The 14,274-nt window shown below is 48.9% G+C and overlaps 1 protein-coding gene across 2 annotated transcripts in view; it reads right to left on the bottom strand.

The window, feature by feature from the left end:
• The window catches only part of galnt2 (UDP-N-acetyl-alpha-D-galactosamine:polypeptide N-acetylgalactosaminyltransferase 2), a 34,895-nt gene that overhangs the window by 18,648 nt on the left and 1,973 nt on the right, over nt 1-14,274 (bottom strand). The window lies entirely within an intron of this gene.

Here is a 14,274-nt window from a genome sequence, read left to right as displayed (position 1 = left end):
GCTCCAAGCACTAACCACTTCCTTAGCAACGCCTTCCATTCGCTCGCTCTCTGCTGCAGGTCGGTTCCTCTGGTGCATTCAGGGTCATTTAATTAAAAACGCAGAACGGCAGCACTGCATTGCTCATCCAGGCTTATCTACATTTGTATGGCAGTCATTTTTAGGTGTTTTATCACATTGAGTTTTTCCTGCTTTATTTTGTTTCATTGATCTGTTTTTAGAGTTTCATCAGATTTTTTTTTGTTGTTGATTAACTTTGTCTGAATTGCCAAAACCCATCTTTGCCTTTAAGACACCACCAGCACTTTCCAATTCTGCAGAAATACATTTATCTACATTAAAATGAAACTATTTAACACTTCTCATTTCAACACGCTCACTCCGGTCCAGAAACTGGGCTCTTCTGGGCATTTCTAATGTTGCTGATAAATTAATGTCATCTACACTGAAATTTATGCCTCTGTGGTTCTCCCATTTTACTCATTTGGTGCAGACTTGAACCCACAGGGCAGCGTTCGTCAGCCAGTGCTGTTCCCAATTAGAGAAAACGTCCTTTAAGTGGTAGCTCCGGTTCAGGCCCCTCTGACAGCCAGCATCTGCTCAAGTCCCTACAGCAAGACAGAGTCCACATGAGCCCCATGAACGGTGCTTGGTGGCTTGACCTTTGACCCCACCGGGGCAGTGGGAAAATAAAAGTCTGCCTTTAAGGGTTTAATGTGATCTCAAAGCACACGCCCTTCAGATGAGACGTTGTGCATAACGGACCTGTCTGCCCAGATAAACATCTAAAACATCAGAAGACGGGCTTTTCCCACACTACGATCAGAGTCTCCGACCAGTTCCCATCAGTAAAAAATAAAAGTGATGGAAAAGTGCTAAAACACTCAGCCACCGTTTCTTACTTTGTGGTCCGGTGGTCTTGTTACATTTCTTAGAGAGAAGCTCGACAAAAAGAGCATCCAGACGTGGGATTCTTGCAGCAACCGCATTTCAACTCCAAACTATCCGGGCTTATCAAACGAGCCATAACTCGTCTGCACCGTCATGTAAAACACAGACGAGGATGTTTTCTCCACCCGCAGCCGGGTGTCGGGCTGCCTTCAACTTCCGCAGACTCGGCCCAGGAATGAACTCGCACTGTCGCTTAACTCTGAGGAACGAGACTCATCCAACACATGAAAGGAGGAACTCGGCGTCGCGTGGACACGTCCCGCTTTAAAATACAGCTCTGTGCAGTAATGTCAGCGTGTTTGTCAGGTACGCAGCGTTCGTTACTAGGTTGGTGATAATGTGTTAATTAGCACCATATGTGCAGCTGACAGCGACTTGTGTATTTTTATGACCGTGAATCAGCAGGAACTTCATAAATTAAAGTCTGACACGATTTAAAATAAGACGGTTCTACAGCATTAACCAGAAGCCCCGCACCCTGTCCTCCTTTAGGATAAATCAGAGTCATGCCTGCCTCTGACGATTTTTAGCTGGAGGTTTGTTCTACACAGCTGGTGGAGCCCGTGTGGACCAGAACCAAGTGGATATGCCTCATTTCAAACCGTGACGATTAAAAGAGGCACAAAGTCTGTACATCTATTAACAAGTTATCTTATCAGGGTCATTAAGTCCATCCATCATTAAACACCGTTACAGAATGGATGGTACAGCCTCGACAGGATGGACAGGTATTAGGGATTAAAAGTTACAAAAACATTGCCGAGATATTAAATTAGGAGTTATTCTTACTCCACTAAATCTGGGTTCTGGTTCAGAACAGGTGGAATGTAAACAAGCTAGTGCAACATTTAGCACAATGCTTGTGTTTTAGTCTGGGTTCTACTAAGATTAACTGTATAAACTTTACAAAGATCACATGTTATTGCATTTCGCTTTTCTTTGGTGAGCAGTTGCCTAGAAACCCAAACAATGGCTTATTATGATCAGGTTAGTGTCACACCCTGGGAATCTGTTGCTAAGCAATAGGCTGTAACTTTAGTGCCAAAATATTTGAGATTGACATTAATAATATCTGGCAAATTTTGCAGACAATGGTTTAAACTGCTTTTGGACTAACCTGAACTCTCTTGGAACAGCTCTAAGTTAATGTACAGTGAAACGTACATTATTGTGTTTGTAGGAACTGAACAAGGAACTTTCTTCTTTGCTTTTCTGAGAAAATCCCACTTTTCGAATTAGTCGTCCTGAATGTTCCGCTTCTTCAAACTTCATATAATTCGCAGAAAAGCCCAGTTGCTCTGGGGAGTTCTGCAGCTTTACGGTCAATGGATTTTGCAGCCCAGTCCTGTGTAGCTGCGAATGAATAAGCGTCACACGCTCTCCCACATGAGACAAGGAGAGCTGTGTTTGCCGGAAGACAACAGCCTGAAACTGGAAAACACCACTGGGGTCGTGACCCACGCCAGCGTGATCCCCCGTCCTGAACCGGGCTGCCGGCGGCCGCCGGGGCCTCTCCGGCTCCCACTTGTTTATGAAGACGGCATCTACAAGACGCCGCTTTTACCCGCGTCTAATCGCATATTGCCGTCCTCAGGCCCCACGAACACAAACAGGATCCGCTGGCAGCCGCTCAGCAAGAAAGGATGAAAACAAGGCCCAAGAACAGTCATAGCCGGGGTGTCGCTCGGCACAGACGAGGAGGCAGGGCGCAGATGGAGGCTTCTGGCATTTGCCATTTTGTTTTGCATCCTTGCGTCGTTTTGCAGCAATATGTTGCACAAAGTTGCGTTTTTGTGCATCTGTGGCAACAAACTTTGCAACAAACCTGTCAAACTACACATGACTGGGCGCTGGGCTTCTCTTCATCCCTCGCTTCTCGCTCCTAACGTGATTTGGTTCCGCTGCCCCCTCAGTCCCACCTCCCTCCTGCCGGACCCTCATGGCGCCGTCATCACGTGGCTGCATTTCCACTGATCAGTCCTCACGTTTTCTTCCTGCCACATTTCACATTTCACATTTCTTACTATTCAAACTTTCTTCTTTCTCGCCAACCGCAGCACAGACGCAGACGCCGGAGAGACATAAAAGCCCCAAAACAGCGCGGGAGCGCTTTGTTTTCATGGCGACAGCTTTTCAGGAACTGAGACTGTGCTTAAGTGTTGAAACGATCCAACCACTCCTGCTAAACACAGCTGAAGGGAAATATTATAGCAGGACATTATGCACACGGCTGATTAAGCTCTCACCATAATTGGTTGGCAGACACGAGAGAGGGAGAATCGTTTTGCAGAGCGATAGGATGGAAAGTGTTACACGCTGTGCCGTCGGCGCTAATGTGACAGTAGTCAAACACCATCAGCTCAGACTAGAGGAACCTAAGCATGCAGTGTCCTGCAGGCAGACGAACGTCAGCGATGCAGCTCTGATGATGCTCACTTGTAATTTAAGAATATTCAGCAATGTGGAAAGTAACAAAACAAATCACCTGGTCTCTGCAGATCATCTCAATTGAGAAAAAAAAGTTAACACGCGACATCAAAATGAACTCCTCAAGTTTAATTCTAGTGTGTAAAAATGACATTTAACGCCTTATTTTTAGATAAACAGATCCATTATTTAAAACACAGCCGTCTGAGTCTCTGCTGTTGTATGTGTGTGTTTTGAGGCGCAGCATGTAGCAATAGGATTATTGACAAAGCACCTAAAAATAGAAACGGTCTTATTAAGCTTAAGGTCTCTTCAAATAAACGTGACCATTACTGCAGCAATAATTTAGTTTATTTAGAGAAATCCTCCTAAATTATTAGAGTCTTAATGATTGGGTTTGTGCTAGTAAAAGTCATCACTGAGTCGTAAACTGTGGCCTGGTTTCAGGCGCCGACTTCAGGATGAACTGGGTTCCAGGTCTTTACTGCCAGCTTTGGATTTGATTTCTTGCACATCGGTTGAAAATGAGGCATCAATAAATTACTTGATGTGATATAAATCAGACGCTCCTGCGACAGAGAGAATCTTTATCCAACCCCTGGATAAAGGAACATAAACCAGTCCTGCTCAATGCGTCTGCCTCCGACATTTAATCAGGCAAAACATCAGAGGTATCAGAACTGGGTCAGACACACAGACACACACACACACACAGACACACACTTTCGTCTCAAACACTTGAATCAGCTAATTACTAAAGTTTCACTTGTATTTAACTCGACTTTGTCCTGAATTTTCGCAGTGCACTCATGACAGTGTAGCTACAGATCAGGAGCTTCAGAGTCACGTCCAGAGGTTCAAGAGGAGAAGCTGAACATCAAACAGTTAGCGGATGACGTACTCTACCTCCCAAACCACAGACGCCTGGAAAAATAATGTCATTGTATAAAAGATGATGAAGAGAAGGAAAGGACAGAGCAGGAAAAAGGGGGAGGAGAGGGACCTTGAAGTCCCTTCAAAGCGTCTCGTGTCTTGATCGCTGCAGAATTCAGGCTGCAATGAGTAAACTGTGACAAGTGGCACCATGGTGTGTGTGTGTGTTGGAGGGAGATGCTCAATAGAGCAACTGTGTGTTCTGGCCTGTTCAGAACCTCATCTGCATCCCACACACACACAAAGTGAGATGCAGACGAAAAAAAAGCCAAATATTTCATATTTGCAGCTTCCAGCAGGGTTTTCTTCTCTTTATTACAATAAAGATATTTCTGTTTGTCAAATTATTCTAATAGAACTAAAGTGTTACAGAGTCTAACAGTCTCCTCTGATAAAATTTTAAATAACTTAATAGTCTAAATTTGGTGAGAGGTGGCTGCACCAGTCTGAGCTAATGCAATAACCCTGTACTGGTACAGGAAGGGGGAACACAGCAGGGGGGCATTCCGTCTTCGACTGGACACATCCAGGTATCGTCCTGATGCCCACAAACCGAGCCTCCCAATCAGCAGAGCTCAGGTTCACGGTGTCCCTTACACCTGTTGTTGTAGAATTGTAAAGGTGCCTTTGAAGACAAACACGCACACGGGTCTTTCATGTCGGGGGTCAGAGACAGAGCCCACTGTGTCTCTGTTCAGGACATGAAAAACCAAGATATAACAAAAAAAAGAGAGAGGATTCAACAAAGCAGAGCACAGCTGATTCACAGTTGCTGACAGAGGTACTGGCTAGAGGAGAGGAGGCCAGAGCAACGGGACACAGATATATCATCTGGCTCTGGTTCTGCCTCGGATTGTCTAATCAGCCGGACAGGCTCAGAGGAGACATGGAGACCAGATGCTCGAACCACCTCAAATGGCTCCGTGTGATAAACAAGCAGCAGAATGACTCAGGGCTCTTTCCTGCGAGCCAAGTTCAGACGCCTGTATTTGCAATTTCAAGGCTCTGGTGCTGAAGCAGGTCCAACATCTGACATCCAGCTACTTCATTCCAGCCTCACCCGCGCCGGAGAAAATGCCGCTCACGTGCCTCCAGACAGATTTAAAAGCAGAAAATCACAAGCTCACGCTGAAGCTGAAGCATCTATTGACGAGAACAGAACTGCATCATCTGCAAACGAGCGGATTCATAACGCACGCCCCTGGACAGAATCTGGATCTCTGTGTTTGGATTGATCGTGTCCGTACATCACCCATTTGAGGAGTCAGCAGTTTAACCAAACTGTGCGTGTCATTTCTTCAGATCCTTTATAACAAGTTAGTTTCGCCTCAGGGTGATGATTATCCAGCGCAGAATTAATTTGAACAAATGACTCCCGATAACAGGCGACTTCACATTCGTTTTTCGGTGCTGCTCAAGGCAAAAGGAGAAGGAAACACAGAAAGGAATGAGGTGGGGGGAGGGGGGGAGTGGTGAGCGGGAGGCTGTCGGAGCGATGCGCTGGATCACCTGGGTGTGTCTGCAGGAGGAGGAAAACCGGGTCAAACCCTCGATTCTGCCAAACAAACAAACGCTTTCATCAGCCGCTCGCTCCCTCCCTCGTCTCACCCCCCCCCCACCACCCCCTCCTCCCCCCTAACGGCAAATGACCGTCCCACCTCCGCCACAGCAGCGCTCTATCATTACCGCCACCAAAGCCGCCACTCCTTGTTTCGATTAGATTGTTTATTACGCGAAGATGACGGTGATTTGGGCAAATTACATCTCCTGTTATTTTTAAAGCGAATATAATGGGGAGGACAAATTGAGGGGTTCTGCATGAAAAAGCAGAGCGATTTGGAGGCGTTTACAGTAAGAGACTGAGATCATCCATGTTGGAGTGCAGAGCGTTACTCATACCGCAGCAGCGTGTGAGTGGGTTTGAAAATGCAGTCTGAAGATGTCTAGGAGCCTGTGAAGATGTTGTTTCCCATAAAAGGAGAGCAGCCACAGGGACGCGTGTTTTCATAGTGAACGCTATCACATATAGAGGCTAAAGAGGCCTGGTGTGTGATGTACAGTGTGTTTAGCAGAACCCGAGGCCAAGAAGCCGACGGGTTCCTCGACACACGGCCGCCGCGTTGCGCAACCGTCGCTCCAGATGTTAAATGCCCATCTGTGTTCCCCGCTGATCCAATCTGCTTCCACTACATGTTAATGCACGACGGTTCCGTCCCGTTTGGACACGAACCAGACTTGTCCTCCTCTTGGCCTGACACCAATAACATCCTCTAAGAGAAGTAAAGCAGGTCCACGGTGATGGAGCGACTGCTGGCGGCGGGTCCGGTCTGGACCCGCTGTTTATTACACCGGCGGCGTGCGGCGCGGGAGGCAAACATGGAGGTTTACAACCCTCAGCGGTTGAAAGCCTTCCAGCTGATGTTATCTATCGCTTGTTCAACCACAACAGCTCAAAGATAAAAGCCTCTCTGAGCATGTACAATACAACAAGTCAGGAAAGTGACAAATGAATGGTTGAGAGTCAAACCATCTGAGACCGAAAGTCACTGACCAATAGTTCCGTAGTTAGAGCTAAAACAGAGGAATTTATAAATAAACCTCCATTAAACTTAAGCTTTTTGTTCCGTTAACTGACAAACACTCCTTACACTTTAGAAGCAAAATGGCAGCTTTGTTGGGCTTCTCTCTTTTCTGGCCCGTCTCTACATGTAAACACTGAACTAGAGCTAATTGATGGTTTGGCGTTTTTTTGCATGGATGCATCACAGCGGTAACAATGACTTTCACGGCTCCCTGGAAAAGCGATGACGCAACGCTGCCACGGCGACACCACGAAAAACAAGCATCATGAAACAAGTCAGTCAAAAAGAATGATGGTGACTTTCGTCTTATTGACGGTTTGGATTAGTTTTTGTATCAACAAGCGGTTCGTTGCTGGAGAAAACACACTCGAGCCAAAACAAATGGCCAGAACACACCATGACCACGACAGCAGCTTCCATTATATTACAACTTCCAAACAAGTTCACGCGTCGCGCTCGGACGCGGCTTTAATGGAGTCTAATTACGCCGTCCAACGCAGGCGCTGGTACTTTTCTGGCACAAAGGACTTTCCTTGTAATTGGATACAGGCCCTTTGAAACAAATCGCCGCTCTCGTCACGCAGCGCTCCCCTTGGGGAAATATGAATGTTTCACTCTGAGTTACGACCAATATTTCCAGTAACCAGACAGTGACATATTACAGACCTTCATCAGGCCGTTTTTACGAACCGCTCTGACAGTTTGGCATATGCTGCTGTTTCAGGGTGTGAAAGCTCTCATCATCATCATCATCATTGCACGTGTGATGTGGAAGCAGCAGGAAAAATGGCTTCAATGCCATAAGGCACCGGCTCAGTCATCGAACAAGGAAAACCTCTGGCTGCACAACTGCCCAAAGTGTGAAATGAGCCATCACGAACTCGTGCGGTGACACGACACGTTACTCCAAAAACATAAATTAGCATCTCATGGTTCAGAGCGAGGCATCAATCTGTCCAGTGGTTCCCAGCTGTGCCTTGCAGCCGCAGCAGCAGCAACAGCAGCGTCAGCACGTTTGCGGTTTCTGGAGCTACGCTGAGAACCGGCCAGAGCCGGAGCTCAAACACGCGCGAGCGAGTGCTGGGCTGCGTGACGTAACATGACGCCGCAGAAAAAGCCTCGCCCTCGCTCCAGCGGTGACAACGAGGCTCCTCTTCGGTCGCCGGCGCCACGCTCTTATTTGTGCACCCGCATCAGGCTGCACGCAGAGTAAACAGAGGTCGCTCCTCTGCTGCGCTGAGAAATGTGAGCTGAAACGTTTCCAGCTCAATCCAACAGCACTGGTGAAACGGCGGAAAAGCTGCCAAAATGTGTCAAAGCAAATGCAGCGTCGCGCTGGCGGAGGCTAACCAGCCGGCTCGAGGCCGTGGAACGTGGCTTCGTACCCCAGAATCCCCAAAGCACCTTCCCTTTCATTTCTAAGAAGCGCCGCAGGAAGCGAGTTTGACTCCGTCTGTACTACCAACCTGAGGTGTCAGACGGCGTCAGCTATTCTTAGCCCGTCTTGATGGGTCTGACACAATCACATCTGCTCCACCCCCTCATGCCGAAAGCGCAGATAAATCAAACTACCTTTTAAGGCAGAAATGCAGAGAGAACCAGGCACGAGCCCCTGAACCCAACGCTGCTTTCTAAAACTGTGCTTTATGGTCCAAAATGAGTCAAGGCCTCGGTTCTGCTGGTGGAGATATTGTTTCCACAGACGTCTCATAATTGGGCCTCGAGGGTGGCCCAGTGAACGTCTGCCCTACTTCAAAACGAACATGATTTAATAAAATCCGATACCAAACACAGCACCGGATACAGAGCCTGCACACGAGCAGCAGACGAGCAGGAGACGAGGCAAATACGGAGGAACGAGGAGGTGGGACGAGGAGGAGGGGGAGTGAGTGAATCACCAGATGGCAGAGTTCAACATCACTGAGGTCTGGTCCGAGGCGAGAGAGCGAGCGTTCGCACGTCCACACTCCAGCGACGGCGTGCGTGCGAGTGACCCGCTGTGAAGCTCGACCACCCTGAAGCCCGGAACATGCGTTTTCAGGGAACCGCGGGCGCGTTCCCTCCCACAGGAAGCAGCCGATCGAGGCTCCGACGCGCATCTTATGCGCCCTGTCCGGCAAACATCTGTCACAGCTGCCGCTGGGAGCGTTTGATTCATAGGGAGCCTTCACACCCTGGTCAGCTGACCAAACCCCGGCCACTGTTGGGAGTTGGTGTTCATGAATCAGCAGCTTATTCGGAGGAGGAACAATTTTCCTAACATAAATCTTTGCACATGACCTCCTACAATTACAGCAGGCACCGGTTTTATAGACCTGACGCAGCAGAACGAGGCCGGTGTCGCATCGAAACCCCCGCCTGACGAGAACTTTGGACTTGGACCACGTTAAAACAGTGGAACCCTACCCCCGCTGCCAGACGGATACAACATACTTCCTTTTTTTTGCTGGAAGAGAGCTTTTCAGCGGCTTTGGAGCGGCATCGAGGCAAAGCAGAGCAGCTGAACGTAGAGGGGGAAGTGGAGAAACGTTTGTGTGCTGCTAAATTGTGCAATGGGTTGATTTATTAACACTGGACCATCTGACACACACAAATAAAACCCTGAATGTGCTGACGTGTCTGAGAGGAGAGAAACCCCATGGAGAAAGTCAGCCGGACGGGCTGTGGCTGGAACAGCACCCAGACACCAACAGAAGTGCTCTAATTATGAATTTCACCCACGTCATCCATCATCCTGTGGATGAAATCGGGGCTCTGATGTGACTTCACCTCCAGCCTCAATCTGGTCCCTTCTTGTTTCAACACAACTGGAACAGACCAGTCAGCGCAACCGCTTTCTATTTCAGCCCATTTCAACACATGGTTGGGACACTTTACGAGCTGCTCCTTCACTAGCATCTGTCAATAACGCTTCAGTCTTCACAGAGCTTTTACGAGCGTGTTCCCTGCAGCCGACGGCCTGGCGGGGCTACGAGGGTCAAAGGTCAAGCGCCGACGAGGGCCCGGGTCACATGTTTGACTTAAAGCATGATCTGCATGAATGAAAGCCGCTAACTTGCATGGAGAAATGTATATTCCCTCAACTTTAAGCGCGTCTGTCGTCGGTGGAGGTTTTGTCCACAGAACGGAAGCGGTTCGTTATTGAACGGCCACGGTGTGACGCAGGGTGAGAAATTAACACCTCCCACCAGAGCAGTGTTTAAAACATGGAGCCACCACTTTGGCAGCCGACCGCTCATTATTTGGACAATTGTTCCATTTTTAAAAAATATCACTGGCTGCACAGAAGCTAGTGGGAAAACACACAAACGTCCTGAATTGGGTTTGAGGCCGTTTCTTACGGGGTCTGATTCGTCTCCAGAATGTTTCTGCAAACGATCTACATCTAATCACCAGCGAGACAAAGGAGAACAACTGGACCCTCTCTACATCAAGGGGGACAGTGTGGTGTGAGTCTCCTCCTTCAAATTCCTGGGAGTTCACATCAGCCAGGACCTCGCCCGGAAAACCAACACGTCTCTGGTGATTAAAGCCTCAATAGAGACTCCACTTCCTCAGGGACCTGCAGAAAACCCAGGTGAATGAAAAGCTGCTGCCTACTGCATCACAGTACGCCAGTTCAACGGCTGCGGACAGGAAAGTCCCACAGAGGGCAATAAATACAGGCCACAGAACCATCGGCAGCTCCTTGATCCCACTGGAAGACGAGGCAAAGTCCCGGTGCCTCAACAGAACCAGGAAGATCCTAAAAGAGGACTCGCACCCTTCACTCCCCCGAGGGCGGGGGAGTGAAGGGCCCAGAGCATAAAAAGCCAAACACACAGGCTGAAAACCAGTTAGGCCCTCGGCCACAAGACTCCTAAACAATACATAACACCAACACAACCAGATTATTATGTGTAGACAAAGAATGTGACCGTGACCAGTGGAAGACGTGTGACTATTTCTGTGTGTGTGTGTGTGTGTGTGTGTATAGATTCTCTTCCTCTACTGTATTGTCTGTTTGCACCAAGAGCCCAGCTAATAATAATAATAATAATAATAATAATAATAAAGGGTATTCTATTCTATTTTATTCTATTCTATTCTATCCAGTGTAGACTCTCTATGAACGCACGTGTGCAGGACAAAGACGTTCAGGATCAGCTCAGCAACCTCACGTGTCGCCTTCTCCACATCCTTGACTTGACCCTTAACTGACCTTCGTAGGTCGGTTAGTCAAGCTAGAAATATACTCTGGAAAAATCTTTCAACTTTTATTTCAACGGGATCCACAATATTGTCAGTTGAAAGCAAAACTTTCCACTTTGTAAACAAACAGAGACATGTAAACATACAGAAAGGCAAAACTAGAAACCCAGGAAGTGGTGCTGAGCCCACACACTGGATAACAAACAGGCCCGGCCTCCATATGCACAAGCACGCTCCGTGGATCAGGGTTCATGCAGGGGGGTACGGGAGCGTCTGCTCGCACCTCAATCTGCTCCGCGCCAGATCGATGTTGTAACACAGCAACTACACACAGCTCGGCGCTGGGCAGATGGAGCATCAAGGCGGAGATCCTGCATCCTCACAAACAGGTTGAGCTAAAACGCTGTCGCCTGATGCATATGCTGAAGCAGACGGTTTCACGGCGCCGTTAAATAAAGTCCGAGCAGAGGAACCGTCCCTCAGCTGCTGGAAGAAACGGACTGGACCGTCTTCATCCTACACACAACTCCAGCCACAGAACAGAACCAGTCATTTTTATTACAGCGTCAAAAGGCAGCTTCCAGATGCCACATGCTGATGTGTTAAACCACCCCGAGCCTCTCAGTGGCCACGGACACGGATGTGCATCACGTGCGAGACTAAACTGATGCCTTCATCTCATCAGGACCGACTCCTCCCGACCGCCAAACACGAGCTGCCAAACAGGACGCACGGTTCTCCTGTTCGGGGTTCGCTCGCTCTCTTTCGCTCGCCCATCTCATCATTCTTCCTCCGTTTTTCCATTAAACTGTGTAATTGATCATTTGCTAAAACCCTGCTCCGACTGACCTCCCATGGCACGCGTGCGCTTCGCAGCGGAACCGGTGGCAGATTAATTCGGGAAGGAGGTCGATAACGGCGAGCGTCTGACTTCTACTCTGCGATTCTAAATATCTCCAGCAGAATTAGCATCTGCTCCTGTCAGATCTCCATCAGCTGCGGACCCCTGGCTAATTTAAGAGTCGCGTCGGCGTCACGAGCTCCTTCCACGGCTGTCGATACCAGGCGACCAACGTTCCAAGGACAAACACGCGGAGCCTTTAAAACTACGGGACGGATCAAAAGGCCGCGTGTCATCACCCTCAAGCAGCGCTGATCCCTGGAAGATAAAGAATGCGAATGAGGGGAACGTCGCCCACGCCGAGCGGCCTCAGGAGCTGTCACGTCGCAGAGACGACACAAGATCAGACTCTCATTCGCATGTTTGGCTGCTCAGACTCCAGCGACGCAAAGGTTTCCATGAAAATTAAATTTAGTCTATTCGAAAACTATTCGATTTGTGACAAACAAAATTTCAAACGTAGAATCTAATTCAAGACTTTGCTGAAACAGGTCTAGCAAACATTTAATTCCTCACATTGTCCAACTGGGAACGTACTTCCCTGTGCCTCTGAGCAAGGCATCATCTCACTGGCTGCGTCAGCATCGTCTCGCCGTTCCTCACTTCCAACGAGGGTTATAATTGAATTAAACCTCAGAAACTGAATCAAAACAACAGCGGCGCGACGCCTCCTTCGCCGTCGGAGTCTTCATCCGTCGAGCATCCGACAGAAGTGATCATCACTTAAAACAATCGCACCCACACACACACACACACACACACACACACACACACACACACTGTCTATACTTGAAATAAAGGCTGTGCGTTTGAAAAGGACTCGGCTCCCGGGGATCCCTGCTGAATCGGAGCTTTTTATCGACGCAGCCTTTGCTCTGTGCATTTACTTGGTTAGTAATAATGGCTGTGCTCGCCGGCTAACATTACGCCGGCGTCCCGCGTCATAAACATATTGAGCCGCCGAGGCCTCGAGTGGTTTCGAAAGCCACAGGTCTTTTATCCAGATGAGGCAACTGTGTTTAGAACAGAAACGCAAGACAGGACGCCGCTTTGAAACTGGAAATCTACAGTCGGAGCCAGCGAGGCCGAGCCGGACCTCACCGCTTCTGGACCGGCCAGTGCTCAACTGACTGATGTTTTACCAGCTTATCAAAACTGTAGCACCAGTCGCTCCCAATCAAACTGTCCTCTGGTTTTCACATTCGGAGCCAGTGACTGCACTGGGAGGAAAAACCCGGCCAGCGCTCTGCAAAGCCCCCAATCGCAAGGACGTGATAAGATGACAAAGGTTATATGGTTTTCAGGCCTCTCAACCTCCCTGGACCCATTAGTCCCATACACCAGCGCCACCACTCAGTCCCATTATCTCGGGTCCACAGCTTTGCTCAAACAAGCTTCTCTGCAGCCCTCGTTGTTTCCTGTGTTTCGGTGCCACCCTCCTGTACCTGCCACTTAGCTCCCAGCTCACAGCTGATTAGCAGGAAGGGAGACTCAACACCGAGAAGAAAAAAACCCTCAGAGCTCTGTCCAACATGAAGACTTTAATGGGGCGTCCTGGGGAGGCAGCAGGCTCATGTTTGCAACACTACCCTCCTTCTTACAACCCCGCAGGTACCGATACGCGGGTCTAGCGCGTCCAGTGGCTGGTTCTCTGCCAAGGCCTCCTGTCATTTTACATAATTAATGTGGAAGGAGAGGAAGAAACTTTTACTTTCACATAGGAGTCGTACTTTATTCACCATGCTGCATAAAAAGGGGGCAGAAATGAGGCGTCACAGTAAATGTAGGAAGGATTCTGGAGCCTGGGAGCTGGACGCGAGGAACGTTGCGTTCAGGTTCGCGCCGTAACTCGGGATTCTGGCCCGTGGCGGTTTACGGGAGAGGGCGCGCTGTGTCCTTCGAGCGCGGCCCAAACACCCGTGGCTGTTGGAGCCCCGCGGAGCGCTGCCGCTCTGCGCAGAGCAGCTTTTCTCAAAGTGGGAATTTATTTTGGAACCCGTGAGGGTGTCAGAATGAATCCAGCGCAGAGACGACACGGCCGCGTGTGGATCTGCGAGCAGTAGGAGCAGCTTGAAGGAGTCCGGCGACGGTTGGTGTGAGCGCGATGAGCTACGCGGACGCATTCGCTTCTACGCGTGATCGCTACTATTTCAAACCCGACCGATGACTAAATGCACAAACTTGTGAATCACACTTTTAAACGGGACTTCTCCAGGAAATATTCATCTTCCAACACTGGTTCATGAATAATGGCCGTCGACCATTCGCATTTACAAATGATAGTCATTA

Source organism: Betta splendens, chromosome 3 (assembly GCF_900634795.4).
Source record: "Betta splendens chromosome 3, fBetSpl5.4, whole genome shotgun sequence".
NCBI lineage: Eukaryota > Metazoa > Chordata > Actinopteri > Anabantiformes > Osphronemidae > Betta > Betta splendens.
The sequence above is the reverse complement of the archived record's forward strand: the minus strand, read 5'-3'. Positions and strand labels throughout refer to the sequence as shown.